This window comes from Equus przewalskii, chromosome 17, assembly GCF_037783145.1.
Source record: "Equus przewalskii isolate Varuska chromosome 17, EquPr2, whole genome shotgun sequence".
Lineage (NCBI taxonomy): Eukaryota > Metazoa > Chordata > Mammalia > Perissodactyla > Equidae > Equus > Equus przewalskii.
Genome location: NC_091847.1, coordinates 64,565,754 through 64,584,382, shown reverse-complemented (window position 1 = coordinate 64,584,382; position 18,629 = coordinate 64,565,754). Strand labels below are relative to the sequence as shown.

The window sequence follows — 18,629 nt, the reverse complement described above, 5'->3', positions numbered from 1 at the left end:
GAACCACAAAGTCCATGCTTCCAAACAACGTCATGGACACCTCTGTGGAGTCCTTCTTGTCCTGAACATATCCTTTTGTACTTGAATGGGAATTTCAAGCTACAAAATGGTGGTACTGTCTGAAGGCCAACAGTTTCTACAGGTTGGTCAGATTTACCTGTAGAGCAAGAACTGCATAGTTATTTAATGATTTCATTGCATTTTTCCATTGTTATTTTATTTTTTTAAAAGAGCAAAAACGGACAAGGAAGGTTCTATTTTTAAAGAAGCCCCTCAATTCTAGGTCATGGAAATTGAGGAGCAGGAGGCTGCAATGAAGCTCTCACACTGGAAAGTAAACCCTAGAAGGGCAGAAGTTCTGTCTATTTTGTTTCCTACTGAATCCACAGGGCCTAGCACAGTGCCAGGCACATGGTGGTTACTCAATAAACATTTGCAGAGTGGAAAAGGCAATGAACGAATGAATACAATCTCAGATCAGGAGTAGGTAGAACAGGTCTACACTGAAACAGCTCCAGCAGCTCAAAGCACCTGCCTGGGGAGGCTGGAATAATGCCCTCCACGCCAGTATCTACAGTCTAACACTTGTCGGCTTGAGGCAGGGAGAATGAAGACGAAGTGCAGGAAGAAGCCAGATCTTAGACTGCCCTCATGCATTTGCTATTATTTCTGAAAATAGCAACATGCACCTTTAATAACATTGATTAAGAAGTATTGTGACAAAATGACCAGTTTTTAGTCAGAAGGGCCTGAGGTGATCTGTGTCGTCAGTGTTAAGTTTGCTGAATGTATTTGGGCAAGTTGCTCAGTCCTTCTGGGCCTGTTTCCTCTGCACGATGAGAAGAATGACAGGTTTCTTAGATAGTGGGTCATTTTTAAGAAGTAAGTGTTGGATACAACTTATGAAAGTACCAATTACACCTGTACCAGAGACAAAGCAGATGCTAAATAAGTGGGATTTTAAAATATACGTTAAATAATATATATTATTCTCTTTATTCCTGCGTCATGCCAAATCATCCCTACTTGTTACTGAAATACCTTAATTCTGTACTACTAAAAACATGAATGAACTAACAATTTTGCAAGCTGGAAAGAACAAAGGAATCCAAAAGATTCTGAGTTTCCTCAGCATTTTACTTATGGCTCTCAGGGGGAGAGGAAAAAAATTGCCCAATGCCCTTGAACGCTACCTTAAAGGGTTTGTTTGCAATGAAATATTAAGAGTATGACCGGGAATCTGTTAGGCTTGGGAATACTAGGTTAAACAGCCAAATAACATTATATCTAGGTTTGCTAATGGAAAGAAACAAGCCAGTGTTGAAAAGCTAAAAATCTACAGTATAACCTTGGGGAAAAAACAATGAAAATATTTTGTTACTATTTGGAAACTTTCAAAGCTCAGGAAATAGAAAAACATTCTTTGTGCCCTATCACACAGATAAACACACGCACACAGCTCTCTATTTGTAGAATAAATATCCAGTCATTATAAAAGCCTGACAAAGTAGAGCACCAGCTGCTACTTTTTAAAGTGGATTCAATTTATTTCCTAAATGAGGGTCGGAGTGGAGATGAAAAGGCACATTCTTTACTCCTTTGCATTCAAATACTTCATTTTTTATCAAAGTTTATTTTCTCCAGTACTGTTTATTCTGTCCCTGAAAAGTAAGAAAAAACAATGATATGCTCAAACTCTATACAGGCCAAAAAGTTTCCTCCTTATCAGCAAATAACTTAAATAACATAAATAACTGAAACTCTAGTTACTACACCACATGAGATTTCAATATTTTCTATGGTTTTAGTGTTGAAATATTTGACCATGTTAAAATACAGAAATCAGGCATTCTATGGTAATCTTTGAAAGAATTACACAAAACAAAATACTAAAAAAAGGATTCTTAAAAAAGAATTTGTTTTGTTTTGAAGCTATATAACGACCTTTGTCCTCCATTTTCATTCCTGAATTTTAACACTATTTCTAACATTTTAAATATACAGTGGAATTTTAGGTTGAAATATTTCTCATGTATGCTTAGGCCTAGTTGAAATGTTAAAGAAATATGACCAAGTTTTTAACTCGCTTGATTTCTGCTTGACTCTCCTGGATTCAAGCAACAGCTCGCACATCCCTCTACTGTTATATGTTAATTGCACTCTGCTTATCTTGTCAATGCTTTTATCTCAGTGCTATCGTCTCTCTTCAATGAGAGTGGGGAATGGTGGGACACACTGAAGAGAGGGCCACTTTGGTTCCCAGATCTTCCTCATCATTGCCAATCATGTGAACACTTCGCTGTTTCTCTCTAATCCAAACGCACATCCTCACTGTCTGCGCCATAGAAGATAAACGGGGTTTCTGCAGGTTTGAATAAGTGATTACTCCTCTGCTGGATCCCAACTAAGCAACTAGTTACTTCTCCCTGGACACATGGCTTCTCCGGGAATCTGGAACCTGCCTCTTCCAAGTATGGAGCGTTCTTGTGCCTCACTCGCCTTTGGGTAACAGTCTCTCCACTTGCATACCTGAAGGGTGGTGGCTTCCTTTTCAAATCTGACACTGTACCCTTTTCTGGATTTCTCAAACTTTTTGGTCTACTGAGGGTTCTCTGACTTATTTTCCAGCACAGTGCTGAATCAAATTATATATATTTATTTTCTGTTTTATCCAGGGATTTGAGGTTGTAAGTGGGACATTACTGTGTGTGCTTGGTTTATCATAAGGAATAGAAAGTCTATAATTTTCTTCTTGAAATATAATTTAATGTCAAGTATAAATCTAAATTACAAAAGGGAATATCAAAATTTATTTTAATAATCTCATTACCCTGAAAACTTACTATTGCTCTCTGCATTAGTGTTAACTTAGGACAAAGAACTGATGCACCTATGTTTTACTAGCCCAAAACGCTGCTTTCATCCTTTCTAATTAAACAACATAAGGCGCTTATCTTGGAATCTTTTTATAATGATACATACTAGAAAACATGTAAATAAAACTATAAAACTGAATCTTAGGCAAGAGAAGAGAAGAGCTAAGGGACCTGAAATGAATAAAATATGAGGAGGGTGGGAGGTACAAAAGTGTGGGAGAAGATGAAGTAAGTAACGTGTCTAGCATAGAGCTGAATGTCAGATCGTCTCACAAGAAGATGACAAGGGAATATTGACTAGGTGTTTGATACTTCTGGCTTAAAATACTTTCTTTCACGTTAATATGTCTTCTTCACGCAGCAGAATGGAGTGCATAAAATAAGGACTCCACCTGCGTTCTAATCCCGTCTCTGCCATTTGATCTTGGGCAAATTTACTTTACCTCCACCTAAGCTTTCTCATCTGTCAACTGAATTCCCTACCTCAAAGTTTCCCTCTGAGAATTAAATGTGTTCATGAGTCTAAACAGCAAAATATTTATACTTCATCCTAAATCAGGATTAGCAAATAATTTTATTGATGAGTCAAAGCAAACAATGTTACTTAAGCAATTATCAAAATTTTGGAAAAAACAGGCTCCCACATAAGTATCAAATGATCTTCCTTATTGCAGGCACTAGCCAGCATTTGCTCTTTTATTAAAGTTATTATGAGGTATTAATTATGCGTTATCTCTTGGTAACTGCAAAAATAGAAAATGGCCTAAAGATGACTTAAGTGTTTTAATGGCACTGTCCTATCATCCCATATGTGTTAAAGGAATAGTTGCTTAATATTTTTAATATATTGAATCTGGGTGGGAAAAACAGAAGAACATGCAAATACGTTCTGTTCTCACAGCAGGACCCTGGGAGCCGTAAAGTAGATTTAATATTAAAGCTCCAACTTTGCATTCCAGAAATCTAAATACCACTTCAGTCTGACAGAAATTAGTCAAATCTGCACAGGAATGTTACGTCTAATCACCTTATATAAGGCAACCTGGCATTACTGATGACAACTTACAAAAAAGGATCAAATTCTGTGTTTTATTAAATTGCTCATTCACTGATATGGTTTTCAAAATCAAGTGAAAAATGCTTTCCATCTAAATTTATTTTCTACTTTATGCCCCAAAGTAGTAATTTTTTCCTGATTTATCAGCTACTTAACCAAACTGAGGACGTGCAATCCGTATCCCCAAATACATTTTGAGATATTTTATGAAATACCTGGCTCAGGTGGTGTAACTCTTTATTCACTCACAACTCTTCGTCCTCCTAAGTCAAAAGGTACCCAATCCTTAAAATTAATTACTTATTTTTAAAAATACTATGCTATGAAAATCCTATTTCAGGTACATTTTATGTGGTAAAATTTACTCCAAAAAAACGTATTTTTTTCTGGTCATAAAAGTAGCATGTGTTTATTGGACCCACTGTACTTTAAAAATAAGTTAAAAAGAATAAAATGAAAGTCACTTAGAAACAACCACTGCTAACATTTAGGTGCGTTTACATTCAGTATTTAATATTAAAGATAGCCAGACGTATGGAGTGTTGAGATCCTATGGCAGATACTGTGTGTCTCAGGTTGGTTCATTTTACTGTTGCTTTTCTTGCATTTTATAATGGTTCTTTCCTGTGCCATTAAATATTATTTCTAAATGTCATGATTTCAGTCTGCATAATATTCCCATGTTAGATATAGTAATAATATAAAATTTATTTGTAAATATCCCCAACAATTGCAGGTACCATTTATGTAAGATTTCCTTACTCAGCAGCACCTTTCCATATAGCCAACTGCCTCTTGAACATATTCATTTGGAAGTACCACAGCAAGGAAAACTGAAAATATCCAAAACTGAATCCATTATTTTGTTCACAAGTCTCTGTTTCTGTGTCTGTCCGTCTCTCTCTCTCTTTCTCACATTTCCAATCTCAGCACCTATGACCATCATCCACATTTTCTCAGTAGCTAGCTACCTGGGCTGTCATTCTCGATTCCTCTCTTATCTATCTTTGTCTCTAATTCACACGAAATCAATTCCACTTTTTCAATTTACCAGATTTACATTTATTTCTCTTCATTCCAATCATCATCTCCTTCTCTAAGACTCTACTATTTCAAACCTGGGTTACTGCAGTCTCCTAGCTACCTTTTCTTTCTTCAGCAATGCTCGATCACTCCTTCTCTCCACATTGCACCCAAAATGGTTTTTGTAAAACATAAATCTGATTTGGTTGTTTATCTGCTTAATTCCCCCCCAGGGGCACCCCACTGCATTCAAGATAATGTCAAATTCCTTACATGTTCCCTTATCATCTGTCCCATTAACCACTTCGCCAGCATCTCCCCTCTCCACCTCTTACCCAGTGTTCTTTGCTCCAGCTGCACTGAACTACTTTCAGTTCTTCCAATGATCTATGCTTCCTCATAAATGCTGGGAGGGTCCACGCTACATCCCTGTCCTTCTGATTGAACATTCGCCCTTAGCTTAGACATCATTTCCTTTAGGTAGCCTCCTCGAACATACCCCAAGTACAGGCCCAGGGACCCTGCTAGGAACACCAACAGTATTGTGCACCCTCCTATACTGTGTTCAAGAGCATCTCCCCAAAATTCATGTTCACTCAGAACCTCAGAATTTGACCTTATTTGGAAATAAGGTCTTTACAGATCTAATTAGTTCAGGATGTTGAGACAAAATCATTCTGGATTTAGGATGGACCCTACATCCAATGACTGGTATATTTATAAGAAGAGGAGAGGACACAGCCAGTGACACAAAGGGAAGAAGGCCATGTGACCATGGAACCAGAGATTGGAGTGATGCTCTCACAAGTCAAGGAACACCAGGAGCACCAGAAGCTGGAAGAAACACTGAAGGATCCTCCCCAAGAGTCTTTGGAGGGAGCATGACCCTGCTGACACCTTGATTTCAGACCTGTCGCCTCTAGAATTTTTGTTGTTTACAGCCACCCAGTTTATGGTTCTTTGTTACAGTTACCATAGGAAACTAACAGACCTCCCATTCTAGACTTCTTGAAATATATCAATCATTGTATTTCCAGTCTCACTAGACTCTAAACTGCAAAAGCAAAGCAAGGACTAATTCTATTGTTAGAATTGTATGTTCACTGCTAAAGACAGCAATTGGTACATTACAGGCAATTACCACAAACAAATGTATAAAACAAAGAACAAATAAATTCTTCGTAATAGTAGACATCTATCGAAACCTGAGCAACACCATTATTTAATCTACGTTAATTTTGCTGGCAAAATCTGTATTACTTGAGATTTTATTGCCATTACAGTTTGATGGCTTTTGAATGACAGTTGTGAAGAAGGGTTTTAGTAAACATCTATTGTTTTCACTTGCTCCACACCTACTCCTCATCTCAGAACTGTGAATTTCCCTTTGGGAACTGACCCTCCTCACATGCAGGCAGTCTCGGGAGAATTGTTAATTGAGTGCCATGGTTCCTGGCAGAGGGAAAATGATTCAAACTCAGCCACGCAGACTCCGTTTGTGAATGTGGGAAGAATAGCATTAAAACACACTATTAGTCCAGATTTAGCTCCATGGCAGTACTCTTCAGAGTCTCTCTCCAATTCTTGTTTTCTGGATCCTTGGAACAGCTCTGGCTCCTGTCTTTCCTGAGGACCGTTTCATCTGATTACTTTCTGATACTATGAGCTAACTCATATCCTTTCAGCAAGATGCCAAAAGCTTAACTGCAATAATGTGAGAGATCTAGAGCCAGAGGCACTAGCTAAGCTGTGCCCAAATGTGTAGCCCAAAGAAACTGAAAGAGAATATGTAAGCACTGTTTTAAGTGCTAAGTTTTGAAGAGATTTATACACAGCAATGGAAAACCAATACGCAGCTCACAAAAATGTCTGGGTCAGCAATAATTAAGAGAAGCCATGGAAATGAATTCAATTTTGCATTTATGTAATATTTCTGGAGTACCCTATATAAAATAAACATTATGGAGAGTTTTATTTAGATATAAATTTATATCTGTAATCATAAATGATGACTGAGTCCTCAAGAAGCTTCTAGTCTCAGGGAATGAAGGACTAGACCACAATGTGAGGTATGACAGAGGAATGTAAATGGCATTAAGGTACACAGCACATAGGAGAGGGACCTGGTCTACGTTCCAAAAGTCAGGAAAGACTTCCTGGAAAAAGTGAATTCTGAACTTCCATAAATTAACTTACTTATAACTATGCATTAACAAATTTCCCTTTCCTTTCAACCATGCAATATTTAAGGCACTTCTAAGTGGTAAGAGACACTTTTCCTGTCCATTATACTAAGACTCCTATGATAAATTTATCTCAGCTCATAGGGCAAGAACATATATCTGCTTTTGTGACTGCTGGAAAGGCTAAAGCTGAATTATATATAGAGTGGTTATGAATCAAATCAAATGAAATATTCATATTTCATAGGTTTTGTTTGCTGTAACTTGTTTTTACTCTTATTATACTTGGCTTTCATTTGAGGGAAAGTCAAATCACTTTTAATAGTAAGTAAAAGAATCCTCAAGTATACAAGGAATAACAATGAAATTTTAAAATGCTGTAAGTGCTCTAGCCAAGGTATGAGTAAACACAGTGAGAGAGGTGGGCAGAAAAATCCTCAGTGTTCAAAACCAAACCTATTATTTTACCAACAAAAAATCCCACTTTTGAGCCAGCCCTGATGGCCTAGTGGTTAAAGTTCGGCATTCTCACTACTTAAGCAGCCCAGATTCGGTTCCCCATCGCAGAATCACACCACCTGTCTGTCAGTAGCCATGCTGTGGCAGCGGCTCACATAGAAGAACTAGAAGGACTTACAGCTAGAATGTACAACTATGTACTGGGGCTTTGGGGAGGAAAAAAAAAAGAGGAAGATTGGCAACAGATGTTAGCTCATGGCAAATCTTCCCCAGCAGGAAAAAAAAACAAAAGAAATTGGTGCTAGTGGGGCCAGCTCACTCGCTGAACGGTTAAGTTTGCGTGCTCCACTTCACCAGCCCAGGGTTCACCAGTTCAGATACTGGGCGCGGACCTACACACTGCTCATCAAGCCATGCTGTGGTGGCATCCCACATAGAAGAACTCGAAGAACTTATAACTGGGATGTACAACTAGGTACTGGGGCTTCGGGGAGAAAAAAAAAAAGAGGAAGATTGTCAACAGATATTAGCTCAGGGCCAATCTTCCTCATCAAAAAGTATACCTAAAAAAAAGAAAGAAATTGGTGCTAGTTATTAAAGCAACCCTTTTAAAAAAAAATCCCACTTTTGCCATATTTTCCTCATTTCTGTTAATGCCATCAATATGCTGCTCTTGCCTAAAAGACCCTCTCCACTTCTAGCACTTCCACCACTTCTAGCGTCCACCACTTCTAGCACTGCTTTGTTTCTTATTTACACTACTCTCACCCTAGATAAAGCTTCTACTGCTTCTCATTTGAACTCTTACAGAGTTTAGAAACATTGCTTCTTGGGCAAACTTGATCAGATTTGACATCTGTGGGAAAAACTCATCAGTAGACAACCCAGAACCTGCATCTCAACACATTAGTTACCAACTAGTCTTTCCTTGATATGATTCAATTCTTACACTGCCATGGTGTATTATATTCATTTGTTTGTCATGCATGTCTCATCCACCACACTGTAAGCTCCTCAGGAGTGAAGATCATGACCTCGTCATCTTTTTTTCTCAGTTCCTACCACAGTGGCTGGCAAATAGCAAGTGTTTAACAGATGCTGATGAAAACGAAAGGAAAAGTCTACAAATCATCCTCCCTTCCTTTGGGTCTGCTCTCTCTTCATTGGTCTAACACACATATCATTTCCAGATTAAGCTTCTTAAAGGACTGCACCGATCATCGTATTCCCCTGCAACTGTCCTCATCATATTATGATGAAATACAAATGCCTAAGTTTAAGAATCCAAATCACAAACATATTTCCCAATACTCTGCTTTATCTACCCTATCGTTCCAATTTCCTGAATATCCCCTGTGCTCTCTCAGCTCTGTAACTTTGCTCCACCTTGGTCCTCCATTTAAATGTTCACATGCCAAAGTTCTACCTACCCTGAAAAGTATGTCTCAACTGATCTCTCATTTGCGCAGTGCTCTTCAGTTCCCAAGCTTAAAGTATTATCATCAGCAATTGCCCTTTCCTTTTACTTCTATCTTGGCACTTAGTACACCCTACCTGTACCTAAGGAACTGAAATAGGTTTCTTAGCTTGTCATATTTTATTGAAAATTAGGAGAGGCAAGAAACTATTTCTGTACCATCCTGTCCCTAATGTCTCCCGTCACCACCACCATAGCTGAAATAATCACAGTGCTTAAGCTTAGTGCAATAATGTTTTCAATAAATATTAACTGCATAATGTACACTTGCTATCATTTATAAATACTGTATTTTTAGATAGAATGGAAAGATTATGCGTATATAATATCCACTTTTCTTCTAGGCTTAGTGAGAAGATGCTACTACTTGCAACCAAAATTTAGAATCTTAACTTAATTTTGAATTTTTTCTTCAACACAAAGTATATTTTATTAGGGAAATTCTTTGAATAAAAAATATGTCAGTGGGTCAACAAACATTTTCAAAAATAGCTAATGAAAACTATAACTCATTGCCACCTTCTAGAGGTAAATTCAGCAACAAGAATAAAAAGCCTTCAAAATATTTTAGCCATTAAGCTAATTTCAGTAACTCTACTAATGCAAAATGAATGATGTATACATCATTTTATCTATAAGGATATTCTTTGAATAATAAACAAAATCTAAAAAACATTTTTAAATCATTTAAGTTTATATTAACAAATGCAATGGAAAATTCGAAACATTAATGCATATTCTCAAATAGAACAAAATAGATTTGTTTCAAAAAAATAAAGAAATTCAATGAAGAATACATATAGTATTATCCAACTTTGTTTAAAGGGAAAAAACAACAAAACAGAAATAAGTGATATAGAACAAAATGATAGAAGTTATTTTTAGAAAACAGGCTCATTTGTTATTTTAATTTTATTCTGTTTTATGTATGTTACCGTTTTATACGTTTTTTAATACCTGGTACAAAACAAAAACCGCTTTTATAATTTAAAATCTTTTTTCGAAATTGTGGAAAGTACATAAACAAATAACCGTTTACTCTTACCTGGGTATGCTCAAATACAGCTGAAAGAACATACAGATGCTTGGCTTTGGATAGTTTCAATCATACAGTTGCCATCTGAGTTCTCCTTCAATCACTTTCTCTCCTATGTATACCAGATGGAATCACATGGAACTAAAAAGAAACGTAAAATTGGACTTAGTGGAATTAACCAATAATTACATTTGTGTGTATCTTAATTTAGAAGTTACAATACATACTCAAAAATTCTAAGTATTTTTTTGTGCAAGTTCAAGAAAGCTAGCCAATAACAGGAAAGCAATGATGAAACGTAATTTTTTTTGAAAAGGTAGAGTAACAGATTGCTAGATAAGGGGAAATAGCAAGAGTGCTAGATAAGTTAAATGTTTTAACTCATGGATATGTTACTATTAAAACACAGTCATGGTTGGTTGACAATTTACCCCTTTCTCCCTTGGCCTGCACAACAGCCAGCCCCAGCTATCTCCTTCCTTATTAGCCAGTTAGACCAACCAAGTGCATACTCTGTACCTGATTAAGATAAAACGGAATTTTAGAAAGCACCCATCTGTTTTAACTTTCATTCCACTTGGACTGCTATAGAGAAGCGTTGAGGTAGCTTAACCTTCCATTCATCCTCTTGATAAACCAGAACAGACATAGCAGCTGGTTGAGATTTTTACATTTTATTCCAACAGACAAAGGAAAAAGTCCTTCCAGATGCAACAACACAAATTACGCCTTCCCTTGTTCAGTCATTTCAAACATACCTCTGACATAGATACAAACAGTAGCAAAAAAATTCACAGTAGAGTATTTCTTCTTGCCAAAACAGCAAAAACAGCTCTTTTTTTTTTGGCAAAAAGACAAAAACATATCTGACTCTTTTTTTTCTGCCTCCCTTCATAACTTTGATCCAGACCATTGGTAAAGCCAGACCTGTATTTTTGACTTTCCCAAATTATAAGTAAAGACAGATCTCAAATATTTTATTTTGGCCTCTTTGTCTGTATCTAAGTCATCCGACTATTCTGAAAACTATCTTTTTCCATCTTAGCCACAAGTTTCTTTGGAGGTCTGCTTATCTATATGTTCACCCTATTCTGTTTCATTTTCTAACATAACTTTAGAGAGAAAGAAAGAAGGGATCTTAGTTAAGGTGGCCCCACAGGCAAATTCCGAGGTAATAATTCAAGTAAGTGAGTTTATTTGGGAAATGCTAAGGGAGAGGGTTATAGGCAGAGCATCAACAGCATCTGCCACAGAAGGGAACAATTTTCACATTGGAATTAAAATATAAGCAGGGTATGAATTTAAGGTCATTTATAGATATTTTATAATTTTAGTGAAAAAATGTTTCTCTGCCCAGTGATGCTATTATTTATTAAATCGTATGGTATTCTCTTAGCACTTACTGAATCTTAGGGTATACAAATCATACAATTCATTTTACTTTTCCTCAAAATGTAAAGGCTGCATTATCACATACTTCCAGCTTGAGAACTAGATCTCTTCATCCTGGACAGGAAATTTCAAACATAACACAGCAAAAGGTAACCGTGAAACTATGTCATGATTTCTAAAGTGATTAACCAGATCATTTTTTTTTTCTTTTTTATCTCATGGAGAGGGGGTAAAGGAGAGACAAAATTAATTCTCTTTTAGCCTAATGGTAATTTCCCTATTTTGTGCAAACATTGGTCTTATGAAAAGAAATAAGAAAGAAATCACCCAAGATAACAAACGTAAGTAACTGTTCAAAAAAATCTCATTCCAAAATATTACAGCAAAATAAATATTTTCCTTAAAACGGTTAATTCAACTTAACATCACCACAGCTTTTATTTCGACCTCAGATTGACCGAAATCCAGTCTTACTGTGGGAAAGACTTTTCAACCTAGAATATTCTATGCGATGTGACAGAATACAGAGGAGCACAAAAATATCCACATCAAAAAACAAGAATGAACATATGCCTACTTCTATCTTTCTTCTTGCAGGAAAATGACAGATACTCTGAAGTGCATCTATTATTCCATGTCTGATATGATTAGATTTGTTCATATAAAGAGCATTTTAATATTCTTGCGAAAAATGAGATGTGCTTCTAAGCTGCTCTTTTGAACATATTTTTATTTTAAAATATAAAATCTTGATTTCCGATTTGAATGATTCTTAAAATTTGAGCATAAACATAATACACTCAATTTTATAGTTTTGCCTCCATTTATTTCATATTGTCATGAAATTTGAAGATGTGTATGAAATTAAATGAAGCCAACCATTTCTTTACAAAAAGCTTCATTTTACCCAACAGCATTAGTTTAAGGAAAACATTATTAACACTGCAATATGACTAGATGCTTCAATTTTTTAATGCAACACTTATATCTTTATTTTTTAATTTATTTTATTTTTTTTGAGGAAGATTAGCCCTGAGCTGACATCTGCCACCAATCATCCTCCTTTTTGCTGAGGAAGATGGGCCCTGAGCTAACATCCATGCCTATCCTCCTCCACTTTATATGTGGGATGCCTACCACAGCATGGCTTGCCAGATGGTGCCATGTCCACATCTGGGATCCAAACCGGCGACCCCCTGGCTGCCGAAACAGGACGTGCAAACTTAACCACTGTGCCACCAGGCCGGCCCAATATTTCTATCTTTAAATATTCCACACACAATAAAACCAACCTAAACAAACAAGCCAGGCTAAAAGGTATTTCTACCTGTCATCAAATGAAATAGCGACTATCATTATCATGATCTTAAAACTTTTCAAAATCATGTTTTACTACTTATTTTTCTTTTTATGGCTAGCTCCAAGAATTTAGCAATATTTCAATCTAATTTGCAAAAGGTTGCAAAAAAATGTTTTCCTGGATATCCATTTTTTATCTCCCACAGGCATCTAAATTCAAAGTATTCAAAATCAGATCCTTGTCCCATGATTTCCTTTTTTCTTTTCCTTTTATTTTACTTTGTCCAGTGATTTAATTAAGTAAACAGTACCTTTTCATTCTAGTTGCTCAAGCCAGAAACTTGGCGTTATCAATCCCTCTTATTTCCCTTACCATCTTTGTGCAAATAATTCAGAATAAATTCAATTCTACTTAATATAAAAGACTCCATTTTGTTTCCTCTCCCAGTTTACAGCCTCATCAACCCATCAGTAGTCAGACATGTTTTCGCTAACAAGTAATCTGGCCATACCTCCCTCTGGACAAAATCCAAAGGCCTTAGTATGCCTTAACATCTTAATCCAAATGCTTTAGCAACTTTTCTTAAAGATGGTTCTCAAATGCTTCACCCTAATCCTCTAGACAGACAAAGAGTACACACACAGTGACTTGGGATGATTGTCATAAATGGCTTGGGGCAATCATTTCCTGTACATTCGAGTCTTCTCATACTACAGCAGCGGCGTATGTAACTATACCCCTGTGCTCTAAGGAAGGTAAAGTTGGAAAATTAATTTAGTTCATTAAACAAATATTCATTGAGCACCTACTGAATGCCCAATTGTACTAGTCATTAGGGAGAGGAAAATAAGTCTATCTACTCCTTTACATTTGTCAATGTGATAAAGACTTTGTCAATGGCAAAGTCAGGTGCTGAAGAAATACAGAGAAGGTTCAGTTAAGTCTTCCTTAGAAAAGATGGAATCTGTGAACCTTTAGTTTAGAAGTTGTCCACTGAAGAAACTGGAAAAGGCCATAGTTGGTAGAGGGAACATCATAAGCAAAGGCACAGGAATAAGAAAGAACATACCACTTTCAAGGATGGGCAAGTAGTTAGGTATATACGATTTGAAAACAGGATGCTTACAGGAGACTGTCGTATAAGAAATTTTAGTGGTAAAGTAAAGCCATATCAAGAAGACTCCTGACTGTCATGCTATGAAATTTGGATTTGACCCTAAAGGCAATAGAAGTATGATAAAACTGGGAAGCGGTGCAATAAGATATGTATTTTAGGAAGATTATGGGGTAAATATGGCTCTGAAAAGGCAATGAGAGAAGGTGAGACAAGCAAATTACTTCTTAGAAATCTGTGTATATTTGTTAAATAGCAATGCAAAATAGAAATAGACTCCAGGCATTCATACTTGTAAGATGTAAAATTAGAATGGTCCTCTGAATTTAATTTATGTAGGAATAAAGCAAGACCAAGACCACTCTGATCCTGGGCTTTCCTATTCTCAGAGATGTCAGTCTGGACCAAGAATTCACACCATCTGTTACTGTTTATATGCATTCTAAGTTCCCCACCCTCAGCTCTCAGTATGGTAAAGAAAAAAGTGATAGTGGATGAGACATGACAAACCATTTCAGAATTAATAAAAATTTTAAATTTACCAATTTAAAAATAAATTCAGTCTAGTTCTTTTCTCTACATTTGACATGAAACTTTTAGCAGTGCTTTGAAGCTGTCACCAGAAGGAAATTTTCCTAATTAGAAGAAGTAGGAGAACAATTAGCAAGTCATTCACTCTTCTTGCTAAAATCAGTGAAAAACACAAGTCACTTTCTGTGTAACTTTTGGTTATTATACTTTTCAGCTTAAATAGGTTATGGTAGAGTCTTTGTTCTTTTTTTAACATTAACTCTTCACAAACTCTGATCTCTCAAATATTGAGAGCTTTTTATGGAAAACACAGTCTAGGCACTGAGATGGATCTAAAGTAGTGACAACTGGCCACAGGTTAATAATTTACTTGAGTTAATGAACGATGTACGGCAGAGTGAAATTCATACCAGGGTAAAGGAACATTTTTAATGCAATGGGAATTTAAAGAAGAAAGTAAATCTGACCACAGAAAAGAATGGAAATTTCAGCAATGTTTGGAGAAAGGATAGGGAAAAAGAAAGAAGAAAGAGCAAGAGAGTTAGGGGGTGAGAAAGAGCAAGAGAGCCCGAGCAAAAACAAGAGTGAGAGTTAAGGGAGAAAAAGCATTTCTCCATCAGTAATCCAAAATTCTGGGATTTACTCTGTCTAGGCCAATAAGGTGACATGTACCTTCCTAAACAATCACTGGGGGCATAGAATTGCTGATTGGCTTAGGCCGGGAGATACAGATATGGTCAATTCTCCTAAATCACATGACTACTCCACATGATGACAGGTGAGTTCCACCAACGAAAATCTGGCCTATTACAAACACAGTGGTAGGGAAATTAACAAATAAACACTAACTACACATCATACAAATTTAGAAAGAAATAAATGAGACAATCCATACACAGCAATCACAGTGCCTGGTACATAAAAATAGGACTTAGAATGCACAATAATTATTATTACTTCTGTTGGATTGTTTAAAAGTTCCATGCTTTCATATCATAATGGCAACTGTAACATATATCTTTGTACACAAATATTTGTGTTCATCTCAAAGTATTCCTTTATTATGGCTTCCTAGAAGTGAAATTACTAGGTCAAAAAGTATTTGATCTTTTAAGCACTTTCATACATATCACCAAGTTGTTTTCCAGAAAGATATACCAACAAAGATTTTCTATAGCAGATGATAATGCTAATTTCAACCACAGTTGCCAGCAACGATCTTTTCTAATCTTTTGACAAGTTGATTGTCAAAAATTTGTCTCTTTTTCTGAAATGTATACTTCTTTAACAGAAAGTAAAGCACAACTTTCATGTGTTTAATTTATAAAATACTGATTTTATAATTTTTATTTTCCTTTTCGTGTGCTTTTTTATTTTTATGACATTTTAATGGGGTTTTCTGAGATTCTGATACAAACATTATGTCTCAGGACCTCTGAACTTTTTATTCCTTCTGCCTTCATTGCTCTTCTCCCAAATGATTATATGCACTCACTCACTTCCTTCATTAGATTAGGAAAGGCTGGTTTTCCTTAATGCCAGTTATATATTTTATCTACAAAATAAGGTAAGTTGCTAACCCTTACATTAAGACCTTAGCTATGAATTAATACAAAGACATTAAAGTAACTAAGTCATTATCAAAGGTGTCAAAGAATTTTATTTAATTAATGGTTAAAATTTTCCTTGTCTAATATATTTTATAGATTTAAATTAGGTATAATTTAAAATTAGGTTACATTTTTTAATTAATTATCTTATTTAGTTTATCTGCTAACATTAGGACTATTTCCAAAACACTGCAAATATGGATTTTAACACCAACTTCTTTGGTAACAGAACTAGAATTACATCTAACTTTTCCAAATATTCCCCATATTTTCCTTCCTTCCTTCTTTCCTTTCTTCCTTCTTTCTTTCTGTTCTTCTTTCCCTCCTTACTTCATCTCAGAAGACAAAAATTACAAGTCAGTATACATTACTGTAGTATTTTAATATATTGAAACATATTCAGGTGATGAAAGAAAATATTTATAAAACACTTATGCTAAAAGCCACCCTTGATTTTTAAAAGATTTTATATTACCACCAAAAGCTGTAAAACTACCTAAATATATTTCACTGCGTATGGAAATAAAGCACCTATTCAATAAATGTTCTTATTAAGCTTTTTTGTAAATAGCCACACAATAGAGGCTGTTCAAATGAAAGAAATCAAGAAACTGTGGAGGACTCCTTAATGAAAAATTGGGCCAGAAAGCATTCATTAACTTGGATTACATAAAAAGTCATTAGTTTAATTTTTCCAGTCCTGTGGAGTTTAATTTTATTCATGTTAATATCCATGAAATGAGTAATGAATTTAAAGGCAAATTTCGGTGAGCCGTAATTCAGTGTTCCAATTTCCCACAGTTAAGGCAGGGGGTGGGGAGGGAAGTTTTACTAATCCTTGTCTCTATTCTAAACTAATTGCAATATCACCATAATTGGATATAATTAACTTAAATTATACAAACACTGTTCAATAAAATCTGCAATACCTTCTGTTTCAAAATAATGCAACACAAAAAAGTGTATAAAAGTATCTACTGTTAACCAATAATTATTATTTCACAGATGAGGAAATAATCTCAGAGATGCTATCATCGCAAGTATTTTATAAGATGATTGGTTACGTTTCAAGGCTTTTCTCCAGCAAACAAACATTTTCAGTATCAAGATTGCACGATCATTCTTTATGTTATTCTCATATAAAATATTAATATGCCATGTTAAACTGCTGCCCTTTTTTGCTCAATGGTATTTTCACATAACAGTATACATTTTAATCTTCATTTAATTTAGTATATACATACATTATGCTTTTCTACCACTACTGCCACCTGCCCACGAAAAAAACAAAAACAAAAACAAAACTACATTCTCATAATAGCACCTTGGGTTTCCTTTGCAGACCTGTAGCTCTTCCCTGCCCCCTGACAGTTCATGTTTGCCTGGAGGTGACTCAGTGCCAGTTGCAAGACTGGCCGATGAGAGCACCATGACCCTAGTCATAATTATTCACTCAAGAACGGAAATATGGATTAAGTTAAAACAAGGAAAATCAAATCAGCACCTTTTTCTAAAACTGTTTAGAAGGCAGGATCCCCTTCCACTTGAGGTGACAAACTGAAGGACTGAAAGTCTAGTAACTATCCGCTCCTCAGGTTTCCTGCCTTCAAATGAATCCAACTCAGTGGGAAACAGAGCTATGAGAGAGAAATAAATATAAGTGCCTGGATTCAGCCATGCCTGAAGCATCACTCTAGAACTTTTTATTATGATAACCAATACATATTTTGTTTTGCTTAACTGAGCTAAGCAAATCAAATACAACCAAATAGTCAGTCTCAAATATATGTTACTTGCTAATATATAATATACATTTTATTGAATTTTATGTGATTTTCGCTAAATTAAGCTAACAACATAAAATAATAATGAGCTAAAATGATTGATTGATATACTGAAAAAAGTTAAAATTGTCTACAAAATTGTTATTCAGCAAGTCTTTTGGTGTCTTGAAGATATCTGATATGGTTAGAAACTGAAAAAAGACACGGAAGTTCAGATGAGTCTCGGCAGATTTTTCAGAATTAGGAGGGCAGAACTTATATACTTTAAAATGTTTGTTTTTTCTTAAGAAAACATATAATATATTTAGGTTGGAGTATTATATTAATCACATCTTCACTTCTGTTGAAGACGGTATAAATGTGATCAGTTTAAACAACTGTAAATAAACAGATTCAGGATGGATATAAACAACTTTATAAGTATGATATGTGATAGGTGATGTGGAGTATTTACTAATTAAAAAATTACACAGGATGAATAATCTCTCTTCATGCCTAATGAATTAACGTTATGTTTTACATGAAAGCAAATAAAGGACTGATCAGCAGCTGACTAGAATTATTCCAACCTGATTCTACTAATAAGGTGCTTTCTCGTTTCTTTGAAGCTCTTCACAAAGGTAATATGTAAGTAAATCTTTTGTGCCTTACTAACTGGTCATACAAGTTTCTAGAGCAATTGTTTGCTTTGACACCTGGACCTTTCATAGCTTTCCACTGTCTGATAAGGATTTGATTATCTACTATGTGGTATCTGAATAGCTTATCAAAACTAAAAACTTAAATT

General features: G+C 35.5%; 1 protein-coding gene across 15 annotated transcripts in view; it reads right to left on the bottom strand.

The window, feature by feature from the left end:
• The window catches only part of GULP1 (GULP PTB domain containing engulfment adaptor 1), a 271,766-nt gene that overhangs the window by 171,985 nt on the left and 81,152 nt on the right, over positions 1–18,629 (bottom strand). For 13 of the 15 annotated variants that reach the window (XM_070581653.1, XM_070581655.1, XM_070581644.1 and 10 more), the window contains one exon: positions 10,121–10,252. The gene's annotated coding sequence lies outside the window, so the exon portion shown is untranslated. Of the gene's footprint in view, positions 1–10,120; positions 10,253–17,562; positions 17,696–18,629 lie in introns of those variants that run through there. The other 2 variants (XM_008527975.2, XM_070581647.1) reach the window with 2 other exon arrangements.